Genomic DNA, 16,947 nt, shown 5'->3' on the forward strand with positions numbered 1-16,947 from the left:
CGGATGGCATGCGGTGCAATGCCTGCAGGGGGCTGGGGCACATCCGTCAAAACGGCCCCGCCCTGACTGGCGCCGCCAACACCAGCTCCGCTGCGGCAGCGGCTGGCACTGCCCCTCTCTCCTCTACCACCTCTTCGCCTGCGAAGCAGCCAGCCCATGATAACACCGCGGCTGCTGGGGGAGGGGAGGGGGACCGCAGCTGCTGGGGGAGCGGGGGTGAGGGGAACCACGGCTGCTGGGGGAGGGGAGTGAGACCGCTGCTGCTGGGGGAGGGGGATTGCGGCTGCTGGGGGAGGGGGAGCGCGGTTGCTGGGGGAGGGGGAGGGGACCGCGGCTGCTGAGGGAGGGGGACAGCGGCTGCTGTGGGAGGGGGAGAGGAGGACTGCGGTTGCTGGGGGGGGGAGGGGAACTGCGGTTGCTGGGGGAGGGGAGGGGGACCGCGGCGGCTGGGGGAGGGGGACAGCGGCTGCTGGGCGAGGGGGACCGCGGCTGCTGGAGGAGCGGGGGGGGGGGTGGGACAGCAGATGCTGGGGGTGGGGTGGGAGGGGGAACGCGCCTTCTGGGGGATGGGGCGGGGGATCGCGGCTGCTGGGGAGGGGGAGGGGCTCCGCGGCTGCTGTGGGAGGGGGACTGCGGTTGCTGGGGGGGGAGGGGAACTGCGGTTGCTGGGGGAGGGGGAGGGGGACCGCGGCGGCTGGGGAGGGGTCAGCGGCTGCTGCGGGAGGGGGACCGCGGCTGCTGAGGGAGCGGGGGTGTGTGGGACCGCAGCTGCTGGGGGGGGGGGGTGCGCCTTCTGGGGGATGGGGCGGGGGACCGCGGCTGTTGCGGGAAGGGGAGGGGGACCGCGGCTGCGGGGGGTGGGGCTGAGGGGGACAGCGGCTGCTGGGGGAGTGGGGGAGGGGTACCGCGGCTGCTGGGGGAGTGGAGGAGAGGGTCCGTGGCTGCTGGAGGAGGGGGGAGGGGACCGCGGATGCTGGGGCTGTGGGAGGGAGACTGCGGTAGCTGCGGTAGGGGCGACCGCGGCTGCTGGGGGAGGGAGTGAGGGGGACCGCGGCTGCTGGGGAAGGGGGATGGGGCCCCCGGCTGCTGGGGGAGGTGACCGCGGCTGCAGGGGAGGGGGACCGCGGCTGCTGGGGAGGGGGAGGGGTACCGCGGCTGCTGGGGAGAGGGAGGGTGACCGCAGCTGCTGGGGGGGAGGGGAACCATGGCTGCTGGGGAGGGGGAGTGGGACCGCAGCTGCTGGGGAGGGAGAGGGGGACCGCGGCTGCTGGGGGAGGGGGACCGCGGCTGCTGGGGAGGGGGAGGCGGGTCGCGGCTGCTGGGGGAGAGGGGAGGGCGACAGAGGCTGTTGGGGGAGGGGGAGCGGGAACGCGGCTGCTGGGGGGGGGGGGGGAGGTGGACCGTGGCTGCTGGGGGAGGGGGAGGGCGACCGCGGGTGCTGGGGGAGGGGGAGTAGTCCTCGGCTGCTGGGGGGGGAGGGGGACCGCGGCTGCTGGGGGAGGGGGACCGCGGATGCTGGGGAGGAGGGGAGAGGGACCGCGGCTTCTGGGGGAGGGGTTTACCGTGGCTGCTGGGGGAGGGGGAGGGTGGTCAAGGCTGCTGGGGGAGGGGGAGGGGCACCGCGGCTGCTGTGGGAGGGGGACTGTGGTTGCTGGGGGAGGGGGTGAGGGGGACACCGGCTGCTGGGGGAGTGGGGGAGGGGTACCGCGGCTGCTGGGGTGTGGAGGAGGGGGTCCGTGGCTGCTGGAGGAGGGGGGAGGGGACCGCGGATGCTGGGGCTGTGGGAGGGAGACTGCGGCAGCTGCGTTAGGGGCGACCGCGGCTGCTGGGGAGGGGGACGAGGGGGTCCGCGGCTGCTGGGGGAGGGGGAGGGGTGCCGCGACTGCTGGGGAGGGGGAAGGCGAGGCGGGGGACCGCGGCTGCTGGGGGAGGGAGTGAGGGGGACCGCGGCTGCTGGGGAAGGGGGATGGGGCACCCGGCTGCTGGGGGAGGGGACCGCGGCTGCAGGGGGTGTGGGACCGCGGCTGCTGGGGGAGGGGGAGGGGTACCGCGGCTGCTGGGGAGGGGAGGGGTACCGCGCCTGCTGGGGGAGAGGGAGGGTGACGGCAGCTGCTGGGGGGGAGGGGGACCATGGCTGCTGGGGAGGGAGAGGGGGACCGCGGCTGCTGGGTGAGGGGGACCGCGGCTGCTGGGGAGGGGGAGGGGGGTCGCGGCTGCTGGGTGAGAGGGGAGGGCAACAGAGGCTGCTGGGGGAGAGGGAGCGGGAACGCGGCTGCTGGGGGGGAGGTGGACCGTGGCTGCTGGGGGAGGGGGATGGCGACCGCGGCTGCTGGGGGAGGGGGAGTGGTCCTCGGCTGCTGGGGGGGGGACCGCAGCTGCTGTGGGGAGGGGGACCGCGGATGCTGGGGAGGAGGGGAGAGGGTCTTCTGGGGGAGGGGAGGTTTACCGTGGCTGCTGGGGGAGGGGGAGGGTGGTCGCGGCTGCTGGGGGAGGGGGAGGGGGATCGCGGCTGCTGGGGGGAGGAGAGGCGGACCGTGGCTGCTGGAGCAGGGGAGGTGGACCGCGGCTGCTGGGGAAGGGGGAGGGTCCCCCGGATGCTGGGGGAGGGGACCGCGGCTGCAGGGGAGGGGGACACCGGCAGCCGGGTGGTGGGACCGCGACTGCTGGGGGAGGGGGAGGAGGACCGCGGCTGCTGGGGGAGAGGGAGGGTGACCGCAGCTGCTGGGGATGAGGGGGACCGTGGCTGCTGGGGGAGGGGGACCGCGGATGCTGGGGAAGGGGACAGCGGCTGCCGGGGGGTGGGACCGAGGCTGCTGGGGGAGGGGGAGGAGGACCGCGGCTGCTGGGGGAGAGGGAGGGTGACCGCAGCTGCTGGGGGTGAGGGGGACCGTGGCTGCTGGGGGAGGGGGACCGCGGCTTCTGGGGAAGGGGACAGCGGCGGCCAGGGGTGTGGGACAGCGGCTGCTGGGGGAGGGGAGGGTACCGCTGCTACTGGGTAGGGGGAGGGGTACCGCGGCTGCTGGGGGAGGGGAGGGTGACCGCAGCTGCTGGGGGGTAGGGGGACCGTGGCTGGCGGAGGGGGAGTTGGACCGCAGCTGCTGTGGAGGGGGACCGCGGCTTCAGGGGGAGGGGGACCGCGGCTGCTGGGGAGGGGGACAGCTGCTGTCGGGGGTGTGGGACCGCGGCTGCTGGGGAGGGGGAGGGGTACCGCGGCTGCTGGGGAGGGGGGGGGTACGGCGGCTGCTGGGGGAGAGGGAGGGTGAACGCAGCTGCTGGGGGGGAGGGGGACCGTGGCTGCTGGGGGAGGGGGGCTGGGACCGCTGCTGCGGGGGAGGAGGAGGGGACCGCGGCTGCTGGGGGAGGGGGACAGCGGCTGCTGGGGATGGGGAGGGGGGTCGCGGCTGCTGGGGGAGAGGGGAGGGCGACCGAGGTTGCTGCGGGAGAGGGAGCGGGAACGCGGCTGCTGGGGGGGAGGTGGACCGTGGCTGCTGGGGGAGGGGGAGTGTGACCGCGGCTGCTGGGGGAGGGGGAGAGGGCCTCGGCTGCTGGGGGAGGGGGTCGGCGGCTGCTGGGGGAGGGGGAGGGTGACCGTGGCTGCTGGGGGAGGAGGAGGGTGGTCGCAGCTGCTGGGGGAGGGGGAGGGGGAGCGCGGCTGCTGTGGGGCGGGAGGGGGATCGTGGCTGCTGGGGGAGAGTGTAGGGGGACCGAGACTGCTGGGGAGGGAGACCGCGGCTGCTGGAGGAGGGGGAGGGGGACCACGGATGCTGGGGGTGTGGGAGGGGGAATGCGGCACCTGGGGGAGTGGGGACCGCGGCTGCTGGGGGAGGGGGACGAGGCGGACCGCGGCTGCTGGGGGAGGGGGTGGGGTGGCGCGACTGCTGGGGAGGGGGGGTGGCGCGACTGCTGAGGAGGGGGAAGGGGACGAGGTGGACTGCGGCTGCTGGAGGAGGGAGTGAGGGGGCACCCGGATGCTGGGGGAGGGGACCGCGGCTGCAGGGGAGGGGAACAGCGGCTGCCGGGGGGGGGGACCGCGGCTGCTGGTTGAGGGGGAGGGGCACCGCGGCTGCTGGGGAGGGGGAGGGGGACCGCGGCTGCTGGGGGAGAGGGAGGGGGACCGCAGCTGCTGGGGGGAGGGAGGGGGACCGTGGCTGCTGGGGGAGGGCGTCCGCGACTGATGGGGGGGGCGTCGCGGCTGCTGGCGGAGAGGGGAGGGGGACTGTGGCTGCTGGGGGAGAGGGAGCGGGAACGCGGCTGCTTGGGGGGGGGAGGTGGACCGCGGCTTCTGGGGGAGGGGGTTTGGGACCCTGGCTGCTGGGGGAGGGGGACTGCGGCTGCTGGGGGAGGGGGAGGGTGGTCGCGGCGGCTGCTGGGGAGGGGATTCGTGGCTGCTGGGGCAGGGGGATCGCGGCTGCGGGAGGGAAGGGGACCGCGGCTGCTGGGGGGGTGGGGGTGGGCACCGCGGCTGCTGGGGGAGTGGGAGGGTGACTGCGGCTGCTGGGGAGGGGGAGGGGGACTGCGGCTGCAGGCGGAGTGGGAGGGGGACTGCGGCTGCTGGGGGGAGGGGGACCGCGGCTGCTGGGGGGGGTGGGGGTGGGCACCGCGGCTGCTGGGGGAGTGGGAGGGTGACTGCGGCTGCTGGGGAGGAGGAGGGGGACTGCGGCTGCAGGCGGAGTGGGAGGGGGACTGCGGCTGCTGGGGGGAGGGGGACCGCGGCTGCTGGGGGAGTGGGAGGGGGATAGCGGCTGCTGGGGGGAGGGGGACCGCGGCTGCTGGGGGAGGGGGAGGGGCACCGCGGCTGCTGGGGAGGGGAGTGAGACTGCGGCTGCTGGGGGAGGGGGACCGCGGCTGCTGGGGGAGGGGGTTAGGGGACCGCGGCTGCTGTGGGAGGGGGTGGATCTTGCTGCCTCCTCCCAGGGTGAGGGAGGGGGATGGGAGACTGTGTGCGCTGGCCCTGGACAGCTGGGGAAATCTGGGACTGCTCCGCCCGGTCCTATGCCAGAGAGGCCGGGAGTTTGATGAAGACTAGGAGGAGCAGCGCCAAGCTGCTCAGTTCCTTGTGGGACTCCTGAGGGAGTTGACCCTCCCTCTGAGCACTAAAGGTGTTGGTGACGGACAGACAATACTACTGACACGGAGGTAACCATAGCCAGCCTAAACACCAACGGGAGCAGGAAGGCACATCGCCGTTTTCAGTTCTTTTCAATCCTCCGGGACGGAAAGTACGGGATGTGCTTCCTGCAGGAAACCCGCGCCATCCGGGTGACGAAGCTCAGTGAACCCTGGAGGGGCAAGGAGGAGTCTTCATGAGTCACCTGGCCCCACCTTCGGGCGGGGTGGCTATCTTGTTGGCTCCACATTTTCAGCCGGAGGTCATGGGGGTCAAGGAGCCGGTGCCAGGCCGTCTGCCCGTTTCGGGGCGGCGGTGATTCACTTTGTAAATGTATCCGCTCCCGTGGCCGGACCGCAGCAGGCGACTTTCTTCCAAAAGGTGTCCACTCTTCTAGACACCATCCCGGCGGGCGAGTGCATCGTCCTCGGAGCGGATTTTAATTGCACCCCCAGGACTAGGACCGTGGTGGAGTCCAGCGCAGCCCGGCGGCGGTGGTGAAGTTGGGGGACCTTTACATCTTTACATTCTTTACATTTCCAAGACGTACTTGCCCAGCGTTCCGACGGCCTCCCTGGAGCAGGTGCCGAGCTCGGATCACCACCTGGTGTGGGCGGGTCTCGCCCCGTCCCGCGCTCAGACACGGTCCGCGTACTGGCACTTTAACAACCTGCTGCAGGAGGACGAGCGGTTTCTGGACTCGTTCCGCCGTTTCTGGGCCGGCTGGAGAAGGAAGCGGGGTGGCTTCCCCTCCTTGAGGCTACGGTGGGATGTGGGCAAGGCCCAGATCCGTGCCCTCTGTCAGGGGTACACGGAGGGGTCTACGGCGGGGCGGAACTCCACGATCGCCAAATTGGCTGAGGAACTCCTCAATCTGGAGTCACGTCTCGCTCAGCCCGATGAGGCCTGGGGCTGGTGTACAGAGAGAAGAGGGGCGCAGATTTCTACGCTGCTGGCCGACGACGGGTCCCTCGTCTCGGATCCGGAGGGGGTCAGGACCATGATCAGGAATTTTTACTCCGACCTCTTCTCTCCGGATCCGTCCAGCGAGGACGCTTGCAGAGTTCTGTGGGAGGACCTGCCGCAGGTCGTCCCGGAGGGCGCCGGGAAGCTCGATTTAGACCAGGAGAAGGCGTTCGACAGGGTGGAGCACGGGGATTTGCTCGGGACACTGCGAGCTTTTGGGTTCGGGTGGTATTTTGTGGCCCGGATCCGATTACTGTCCGCCGCCTCGGAGAGTCTGATTAAGGTTAACGGGGCCCTGACGGCGCCCCTTCGCTTTGGGAGAGGAGTGCGTCAGGGCTGCCCCCTGTCCGGCCAACATTATTCCCGATGCGTGGAGCCTTTCCTGTGCCTCCTGCGGAGGAGGTTCACGGGGCTGGTTCTGCGCGAGCCGGACGTGGGGGTGGTCCTCGCGGCGGACGCTGATGACGTGTTCCTCATGTTCACTGACCCCGGTGACCTGCAGAGGATGCGAGAGAGCCAAGCTGTCTACTCCGCCGCGTCTTCCGCACGGATCAACTGGGCTAAATATTCCGGACTCCTGGTCGGTCCGTGGCAGGTGGACCCCCCTCCCGGAGGAGCTCGGGTCCTTCAGCTGGAGTCGGACCAACAGCCTCTACTTGGGAGTCCATCTTTGCCCGGCAGAGGGAGCCTGGCCGGCGAACGGGCAGGAGCTGGAGACCAAGGTCACCGCTGGCCTGGGACGCTGGACAGGACGGCTCTGAGTCCTCCCACAGGGGCCGAGTTCTCGTCATAAACCAGCTGATCGCCTCCATGCTGTGGTACCGGCTGGTCACTGACTCCTCCCCCTGGCTTTGTCACACGCATCCAGAGAACCCAGCTTCGGTTCCTCCGGGACAATCGACTGCACTGGGTCGCTGCGGAGGTCTGGAGTCTCCCGATTGCGGAGGGCGGTCAGGCGCTGGTGTGCCTCCGCACCCAGACTGCCACTTTCCACCCTCAGACTCTGCAGCGTTACCTGTACGCTGAGCCTCCTCCACGGTGGGGCCCTGGCGACCGATTTCCTCCGCCAGGGGCTCGGCCTGAACTACGACGTGCGGCTCCTGTCTGTTGACCAGCAGGGTCTTCGGAACTCTCTGTTGGCGCTGCCCGTCTTGTACCAGGACCTCCTCAAAGTCTGAAACACGGTCTCCAGGCGCCGCAGCTCTCCCCCGTCAGGGGTAGCGGCTGTCGTAAGGGAGCCGCTGCTCAGGAATCCGCACCTTCGCCAATCTCCAATCGGGTGGCTGGCGGAGCGGAGGGCTGTGGATGCCGTGGGAAGGGCTGGGTGGCGGAGGGCCGGGCTGTGGGTGCCGTGGGAAGGGCTGGGTGGCGGAGGGCCGGGCTGTGGATGCCGTGGGAAGGGCTGGGTGGCGGAGCAGAGGGCTGTGGATGCCGTGGGAAGGGCTGGGTGGCGGAGGGCCGGGCTGTGGGTGCCGTGGGAAGGGCTGGGTGGCGGAGCGGAGGGCTGTGGATGCCGTGGGAAGGGCTGGGTGGCGGAGGGCTGTGGGTGCCGTGGGAAGGGCTTGGTGGCGGAGGGCCGTGCTGTGGATGCCGTGGGAAGGGCTGGGTGGCGGAGGGCTGTGGATGCCGTGGGAAGGGCTGGGTGGCGGAGGGGCGGGCTGTGGGTGCCGTGGGCAGGGCTGGGTGGCGGAGGGCCGGACTGTGGATGCCGTGGGAAGGGCTGGGTTGCGGAGGGCCGGGCTGGCTGACACCCCACGAGCTCGCTGAGCGCGGGGCGGTGTCTGTCCGGCGCCCCGCCAGTGCCATCCAAGCCTCAAAACGGCCGTGCTCGGCCCCGCGGGCACACTGGAGCTCGAGGCGGCGTGGTTGTGAGGTTGGCATCCCGTCTGAGCGAACCCCTGCTCGGACGGAGTTCAACATTGGTCCCAGGCCCCGGTGCACCCGCCGGGCGCCGGCGCCCCACAGCCGCAGCCGCCTCATGGAAATCCCCTCCGTGCCTCTCCGCACTGCGCGGAGGGGTTTCCTGTCCGGCCTGCTGCTGCACACCTTCCACCTCCTTTACCTCGCCGCCGTCCCGACACGCCTTGGCGTCTGGCAGCGGAGGTCCCTGCTGGGGGGCCTCTACGGAGGTGTTTTCCCCATAAAACTTGGGGACCTGGGGTGGAGGGGGCTGCACACGGCAGTGCCGCCCGATCACAGAGTCTATCACTTCTCGGCCTCCCCACAGACCTGCCTCTTTTGCGGCCTGGTGGGACCGTGGAGCTTGTCCATGTTGTCTGTCCTCGGCTGCTCTCCCGCTTTGATTTCTTGACAACGTTGTTGTTGAGGTTTTCTTTGCACTTCAGCCCCACGCTCCTGATCTACGGACATCCGGTGCGGAGGGGGGCGGGGAAGGCGGAGGGTCTCCCCGTGAACCTGCTCCTGGGCCGGGCCGAACTTCCCATTTCTAGGTCCAGGCAGCGGGCGACTGAGGGGGCCGTCCGGCCCGGCTGTCTGCCCCTCTTCCGCGGCCTGGTTGGCGGCCGGGTGTCCCTGGAGCGGGAGCATGCGCTGTCCACGGGCGCACTCGAAGCTTTCCGGGCTCGGTGGGCCCCGCGGGGGTTGGGCTGCCGGACTGACCCGGATTCTCACACTTTCTTTTGACGGCGTTTTGTTAAGTTTTTGTTTCTCCTTTTTGTTCTTTTTGGGTTGTGCTCCGCCCGTCGTTTTGGAGTCCACCCCCTTTTCTTTCTCCCTCAGTTACTTTGTGTTCTTTTACTCAGTCGCTACAATAGGCATCATGCAGCACACTCGTCCCCTGCTACATGTAGATAAATGTGGCCGGGCTTCACCTCACAGGAGGGGGATAAAACACATTATTTGTTTTTGCCTTCTTTGGCCTTAAATTTATAATTTATAGAAATGACACCTTATAAAAGGTGCTGCGAGTTTGTGTAACTGAGAAGGAGAATCTTGGCCTCTTGCTGTGTTTCTAGTTTAAACATTTTCCTGCGTATTAGTTAATTTTCTCCCCCTTTTCCCCAGGAATTTGAATTTTGAAGACTGCAATGTGAACAGGAATCTTTGGACAAGGTATTTTCTCCAGAGAACAAGTGGATAGACTGAGGCCCACTCCACAGGCCGCACTCGCTTCGGTTGTCTCTTTATTGCCGCCCCGATCTTGCACTTAGACACAAACACATTAAACCTTTGGCGGGTGACAAAGAGTAAATTAAAAATCTGTAATATGAAGCTGTCTAAATTTTGTTTATGAATCCAAAATAACAGGGTTCTTTGAAATCTGGGTGTCTCGAAAGGGAGGGGAGGGGTGAGTTCATTGTCTGAGCCCCGTTCACTCTGCGTATAACCTGTTAACTATTTTAAACAACACTCAACACTGCTGACTGCACCTTCTGGGATCTTTCTGTGTACCAATGGATTTTGATTTAAAACGTTTTTCTTAGTTTTAAGAGGCAGTTTAACTCTTTCAGAGAATTGAAGGGAGATCTTTCGACTTGGTCCAATCCACACACACAGGATGATGGGGGAGGAAGGGGTTTAGATCCAGGGGAAATGGGCTCGTAGCAGGAGTGAGAGGGTGGGGGAGAGGAAAGACAGCATCCCGCCTGGTTAGGTTCACAGTGCTGCTGCTGTGGGATCTTGCTGTTCACACACAGGACTGTGGCTTTTGCCCGCAAAGCAATTGTGATCACAATTCTTAAATTAAAATAGCACACGGACTGCAAAGTGGGTTCGAAGGTCTCACATTTCAAAGTCTTGGGAGTGAGTGAGTTGATGAACCGTTTTCACAGGGGACTGATTCAGCCAGGGTCACACTGCTGCGTGTGGGATCTTACTGTGTAATCAATACTGCCGTCAGTGTGTACAATGCAACAATGGTGTAGAAACAGAGAGAAAGAGAGAGAGAGACATCCCAGATCAGAAACTCTGAACTCAATTTTGAAAGTGGTATCATTTTGGGGATCTCCCTGTGCACAGATTGCCAGCGGAATTCACAAAAGTAACAATAGGGTTAGCTTTAGGGCAGCAGGGTGGCGCAGTGGGTTAGCACTGCAGCCTCACGGCGCCGAGGTCCCAGGTCGATCCTTGTGGGTCACTTCTTGTGTGGAGTTTGCCCATTCTCCCCGTGTTTGCGTGGGTTTCACCCCCACAACCCAGAGATGTGCAGGGTTGGTGAATTGGCCACCCTAAATTGCCCTTAATTGGAAAAAATGAATTGGGTATTTTAAATTTATAAAAAGAATAATAAAAATAAAAAAATTAGTGGGGACACTTTCAAAACAAGTCCATCTACTGTAAAGTAATCTCGATGGCCCGGAATAAAAGTACCTTAACTTGAAGCGGATATAATTCTGGAATGAAGCCTGTATTTTAGGCCGAGACATAAATATGAAGGTGAAATTCAATTCGCAGAGGGCCATTTGAATTCAGGTTACTGTGGTTGTGATAGTTGGATTCCTGTGTCTGACCCTCTCTCTCTCTCTCCTTCCCAACTACTGGGGTACTGGGTGAGAGAGAGAGAGAGAGAGCGAAGTACAGAAAGAACGCGGGGGGCGGGGAGAGGGGGGGAGGGAGATTAGAGAGAGGGAGAGGAGAAAGACAGAGAGAGGATGAAGGGAGAGAGAGGCTGTGAAAAAGCGAAGCTTTCTCTCCCTCTCTACCTTCTTTCCATTCTTGTCTCTCTCTCTCTCTCTGCCTCCCCAGCGTTCTGCCGATATCTGTCCATCTCTCTCCAATATTTTAGTGTCTCTTTAAACCTTTAATCTATGAAAACCACCCCACAAACTGAAATGGGGAATCTCACCACAACTTTCTGGGGATACCCTGATTTGGGAAAAGAATAGAAATAAATGCTGGGAGGGAGATTTTAAAAAATCTCCTAACGGACCGGGCAGTGGGTTTCCAATTTAAATAGGGGAGTTTAACTCTTTCTGGGGACAGTGCATGTGTCTCCAGACTCGGAATACCCATGGTGTTCAGGGGTGGGAGTATAGGGGGGGAGGGGGCAGGGGATGATGGAAGAACAAATATAGCAGGCAATGGAAGTAATATGTCCCTCCCTGCTCTCCTGCCTGTCCCTGACAGGATCACATTGCTGGTTGTGGGATCCTGCTGTGCATCAATGACCTGCTGCATTTCCTGAACTTCAACTTAGAGACCACAAAAATTTAAAATTAAACTAGTTGACTGAGTGCAAAGCAGTCGGGAGGCGAAGAGGGAGTGAGACTGAAATGAATAGGCCGGAGCCAGGGTAAAGGTTTGTCCTCAAGCCCAGAGTGGTGTTTGTCTTTTAGACGGGCGATGGGATTGGAAGGATTTCTGAGGGGATTTTGTGGTGAAATATCCCTGTCTCTGTCCCTCTAGCTTTCTATCTCTGTCTCTTTCCTATCTCTCCCTCTTTCCAGCCACTTCTTTCTATATTTCTTTCTAGATAAGAGAGAGGGAGAGGGGAAACAGAGAGAGGGTGGAGGGAGAGCGAGAGAAACAAAGAGAGAGGGAGAGAGAGGGTGGAGGAAGAGCGAGAGAAAAAGAGAGAGGTGAGAGAAAAAGAAAGGGTCTGTGGGAGGGGTTCTGCTGTGTGCAGTCAAGCACGGCCCAGTTAAATTTTGTTTTAGAAAGTGCGATTTTACACAAATTCCAATCCTGAGACAGTCGATTTGAAAATGTCTCCTGAGGGAAAGAAGCCCTGAGAGAAAAAGAGAGGGGATAAGGGAGAAATTCCCTGTCTCTTTCTTCCCCACGGCACCTCCCCCCTACCCCACCCCACCACCACAAGCCCCTCTCTCTCTCTCCAGCTACTTCTCTCTCTATATTTCCTCTTCCAATAAAATGGTAAAATAACCAATGTGATTTGCAGTTATTTGAATGGATAGGCTGGCGGGGGTGGGGAATGTGTGTGTCGGTGGGGGGGGGGGTGGAGGTGGGGGCGGGGGGGTTGAGTGGGAGGTTGTTAAGAGAGACACAGGATATGGACTGGGCTCCTGTATCTATCATGTTTATTTATTGTGGGATCCTGCTGTGCACACTGCAACATGTAAACGTGAACACATCGCCTTTCCTAATGTTGCCGAGGTGCTGGAATTGAAGTTGTAAATGTGAGGCTGTGTAAGGGATTGTTTCTAATTCCAGAATATCTCCTGTGCTGAAGGTGGGCTGATTAGCGACGTGTTGGTGATGGGGAGAGGAGTGCATGTGTGTGTGTGGGGGGGGGGGGGGGGGGAGTCAGGCTGGGGGTGGGGGGGGGTGTAATTCAGTTCACCGAATTCTCTAAAGTCTCCAAGCTTTCCCCCACTCTCACTGCCAGTTTTAAAGAGGGACTTTAATTTTTATTGCATTGAGACAATTTGCCAATTGCACAGTGCCTGTGTTTTACTGGAATAACAAAGAACAAAGAAATGTACAGCACAGGAACAGGCCCTTCGGCTCTCCAAGCCCGTGCCGACCATGCTGCCCGACTAAACTACAATCTTCTACACTTCCTGGGTCCGTATCCCTCTATTCCCATCCGATTCATGTATTTGTCAAGATGCCCCTTAAATGTCGCGATCATCCCTGCTGCCACCACCTCCTCCGGTGGCGAGTTCCAGGCACCCACTACCCTCTGTGTAAAACGCTTGCCTCGTACATCTACTCTAAACCTTGCCCCTCTCACCTTAAACCTATGCCCCTTAGTAATTGACCCCTCTCCCCTGGGGAAAATACTCAGACTATCCACTCTGTCAATGCCCCTCAATTTTGTAGACGTTTATCAGGTCGCCCCTCAACCTCCGTCGTTCCAGTGAGAACAAACCGAGTTTATTCAACCGCTCCTCATACCTAATGCCCTCCATACCAGGCAACATTCTGGTAAATCTCTTCTGCACCCTCTAAAGCCTCCACATCCTTCTGGGAGTGCGGCGACCAGAATTGAACACTATACTCCAAGTGTGGCCTAACTAAGGTTCTGTACAGCTGCAACATGACTTGCCAAATCTTATACTCAATGCCCCGGCCAATGAAAGCAAGCATGCCGTATGCCTTCTTGACTACCTTCTCCTCCTGTGTTGCCCCTTTCAGTGACCTGTGGACCTGTACACCTAGTTCTCCCTGACTTTCAATACTCTTGAGGGTTCTACCATTCACTGTATATTCCCTACCTGCATTAGACCTTCCAAAATGTATTACCTCACATTTGTCCGGATTAAACTCCATCTGGCATCTCTCCGCCCAAGTCTCCAAACAGTCTAAATCCTGCTATTTCCTCTGACAGTCCTCATCGTTATCCGCAATTCCACTAAACTTTGTGTCGTCTGCAAACTTACTAATCAGACCAGTTACATTTTCCTCCAAATCATTTATATATACTACAAAGAGCAAAGGTCCCAGCACTGATCCCTGTGGAACACCACTGGTCACAGCCCTCCAATTAGAAAAGCATCCTTCCATTGCTACTCTCTGCCTTCTATGGCCTAGCCAGTTTTGTATCTACCTTGGCAGCTCACCCCTGATCCCGGGTGACTTCACCTTTTGTACTAGTCTATCATGAGGGACCTTGTCAAAGGCCTTACTGAAGTCCATATAGACAACATCCACTGCCCTACCTGCATCAATCATCTTTGTGACCTCCTCGAAAAACTCTATCAAGTCAGTGAGACACGGCTTCCCCTTCACAAAACCATGCTGCCTCTCATTAATACTTCCATTTGCTTCCAAATGGGAGTAGATCCTGTCTCGAAGAATTCTCTCCAGTAATTTCCCTACCACTGAAGTAAGGCTCACCGGCCTGTAGTTCCCGGGATTATCCTTGCTACCCTTCTTAAACAGAGGAACAACATTGGCTACTCTCCAGTCCTCTGGGACATCACCTGAAGACAGTGAGGATCCAAAGATTTCTGTCAAGGCCTCAGCAATTTCCTCTCCAGCCTCCTTCAGTATTCTGGGGTAGATCCCATCAGGCCCTGGGGACTTATCTACCTTAATATTTTTTAAGACGGCCATCACCTCATCTTTTTCGATCTCAATGTGACCCAGGCTATCTACACACCCTTTTCCAGACTCATCATCGACCAATTCCTTCTCTTTGGTGAATACTGATGTAAAGTATTCATTTAGTACCTCGCCCATTTCCTCTGGCTCCACACATAGATTTCCTTGCCTTTCCTTCAGTGGGCCAACCCTTTCCCTGGCTGCTGTCTTGCTTTTTATGTAGCTGTAAAAAGCCTTAGGATTTTCCTCAACCCTATTTGCCAATGACTTTTCGTGACCCCTTCTAGCCCTCCTGACTCCTTGCTTAAGTTCGTTCCTACTTTCCTTATATTCCACACAGGCTTCGTCTGTTCCCAGCCTTTTAGCCCTGACAAATGCCTCCTTTTTCTTTTTGACGAGGCCTCCAATATCTCTCGTTATCCAAAGTTCCCGAAAATTGCCGTATTTATCCTTCTTCCTCACAGGAACATGCCGGTCCTGGATTCCTTTCAACTGACACTCGAAAGCCTCCTACATGTCAGGTGTTGATTTGCCCTGAAACCTCCGCCCCCAATCTAGGTTCTTCACTTCCCGTCTAATATTGTTATAATTAGCCTTTCGCCAATTTAGCACATTCACCCTAGGACCACTCTTATCCTTGTCCACCAGCACTTTAAAACTTACTGAATTTTGGTCAATTTTCCCGAAATGATCCCCCACTGAAACTTCTACCACCTGGCCAGGCTCATTCCCCAATACCAAGTCCAGTACCGCCCCTTCCCTAGTTGGACTGTCTACATGTTGTTTTAAGAAGCCCTCCTGGATGCTCCTTACAAACTCTGCCCCGTCTAAGCTCCTGGCACTAAGTGAGTGCAAGTCAATATTGGGGAAGTTGAAGTCTCCCATCACCACAACCCTGTTGTTTTTACTCTTTTCCAAAATCTGTCTACCTATCTGCTCCTCTATCTCACGCTGGCTGTTGGGATGCCTGGAGTAAACCCCCAACATTGTGACTACACCCTTCTTATTCCTGATCTCTACCCATATAGCCTCACTGCCCTCTGAGGTGTTCTCCCGCAGTACAGCTGTGATATTCTCCCGAACCAGTAGCGCAACTCCGCCACCCCTGTTACACCCCCCTCTATCCCACCTGAAACATCTAAATCCTGGAACGTTTAGCTGCCAATCCTGCCTTTTCCTCAACCAGATCTCTGTAATGGCAACAACATCATAGTTCCAAGTACTAATTCAAGCTCTAAGTTCATCTGCCCTACCCGTAATACTCCTTGCATTAAAACATACGCACTTCAGGCCACCAGACCCACTGTGTTCAGCAACTTCTCCCTGTCTGCTCTGCCTCAGAGCCCCACTGTCCCTATTCCCTGGAGTTTGGTGGGAGGGTCAAAGAGGGGATGGGGTGGTGGGGTTAGGCACACAGTATCATAGAATCATACAATCATAGAAGTTTACAGCATGGAAACAGGCCCTTCGGCCCAACCAGTCCATGCCGCCCAGTTTTTACCATTAAGCTAGTCCCAGTTGCCCGCACTTGGCCCATAACCCTCCATACCCATCTTACCCATGTAACTATCTAAATGTTTTTTAAAAGACACAATTGTACCCGCCTCTACTACTACCTCTGGCAGCCCATTCCAGACACTCACTACCCTCTGACTGAAGAAATTGCCCCTCTGGGCCCTTCTGAATCTCTCCCCTCTCACCTTAAACCTATGCCCTCTAGTTTTAGACTCCCCTACCTTTGGGAAAAGATGTTGACTATCTACCTTATCTATGCCCCTCATTATTTTATAGACCTCTATAAGATCACCCCTAAGCCTCCTACGCTCCAAGGAAAAAAGTCCCAGTCTATCCAGCCTCTCCTTATAACTCAAACCATCAAGACCCGGCAACATCCTAGTAAATCTTTTCTGCACTCTTTCCAGTTTAATAATATCCTTCCTATAATAGGGTGACCAGAACTGCACACAGTATTCCAAGTGTGGCCGTACCAATGTCTTGTACAACTTCAACAAGACGTCCCAACTCCTGTATTCAATGTTCTGACCAATGAAACCAAGCATGCCGAATGCCTTCTTCACCACCCTGTCCACCTGCGACTCCACCTTCAAGGAGCTATGAACCTGTACTCCTAGATCTCTTTGTTCTATAACTCTCCCCAACGCCATACCATTAACTGAGTAGGTCCTGGCCTGATTCGATCTGCCAAAATGGATCACCTCACATTTATCTAAATTAAACTCCATCTGCCATTCGTCGGCCCACTGGCCGAATTGATCAAGATATCGTTGCAATCCTAGATAACCTTCTTCACTATCCACTGTGCCACCAATCTTGGTGTCATCTGCAAACTTACTAACCATGCCTCCTAAATTCTCATCCAAATCATTAATATAAATCAGAAATAACAGTGGACCTAGCACCGATCCCTGAGGCACACCACTGGTCACAGGCCTCCAGTTTGAAAAACAACCCTCTACAACCACCCTCTGCCTTCTGTCGTCCAGCCAATTTTGAATCCAATTGGCAACCTCACCCTGGATCCCGTGAGCTTTAACCTTCTGCGACAACCTACCATGCGGTACCTTGTCAAAGGCTTTGCTAAAGTCCATGTAGACAACATCTACTGCACTGCTTCCTTGCACTGCACTGACCTTCTTGGTCACCCCCTCAAAAAACTCAATCAAATTTAAGAGACATGATTTTCCACGCACAAAGCCATGCTGACTGCCCCGAATACGTCCTTGTTCTCTAAATGCTTGTAGATCCTGTCTCTCAGAATACCTTCTAGCTACTTACCTACTACAGACGTTAGGCTCACCGGTCTGTAGTTCCCAGACTTTTCCCTGCTGCCCTTCTTAAACAAGGGCACAACATTCGCCACTCTCCAATCTTCAGGCACCTCACCTGTG

This window comes from Scyliorhinus torazame, chromosome 20 (assembly GCF_047496885.1).
Source record: "Scyliorhinus torazame isolate Kashiwa2021f chromosome 20, sScyTor2.1, whole genome shotgun sequence".
Classification (NCBI taxonomy): Eukaryota; Metazoa; Chordata; class Chondrichthyes; order Carcharhiniformes; family Scyliorhinidae; genus Scyliorhinus; species Scyliorhinus torazame.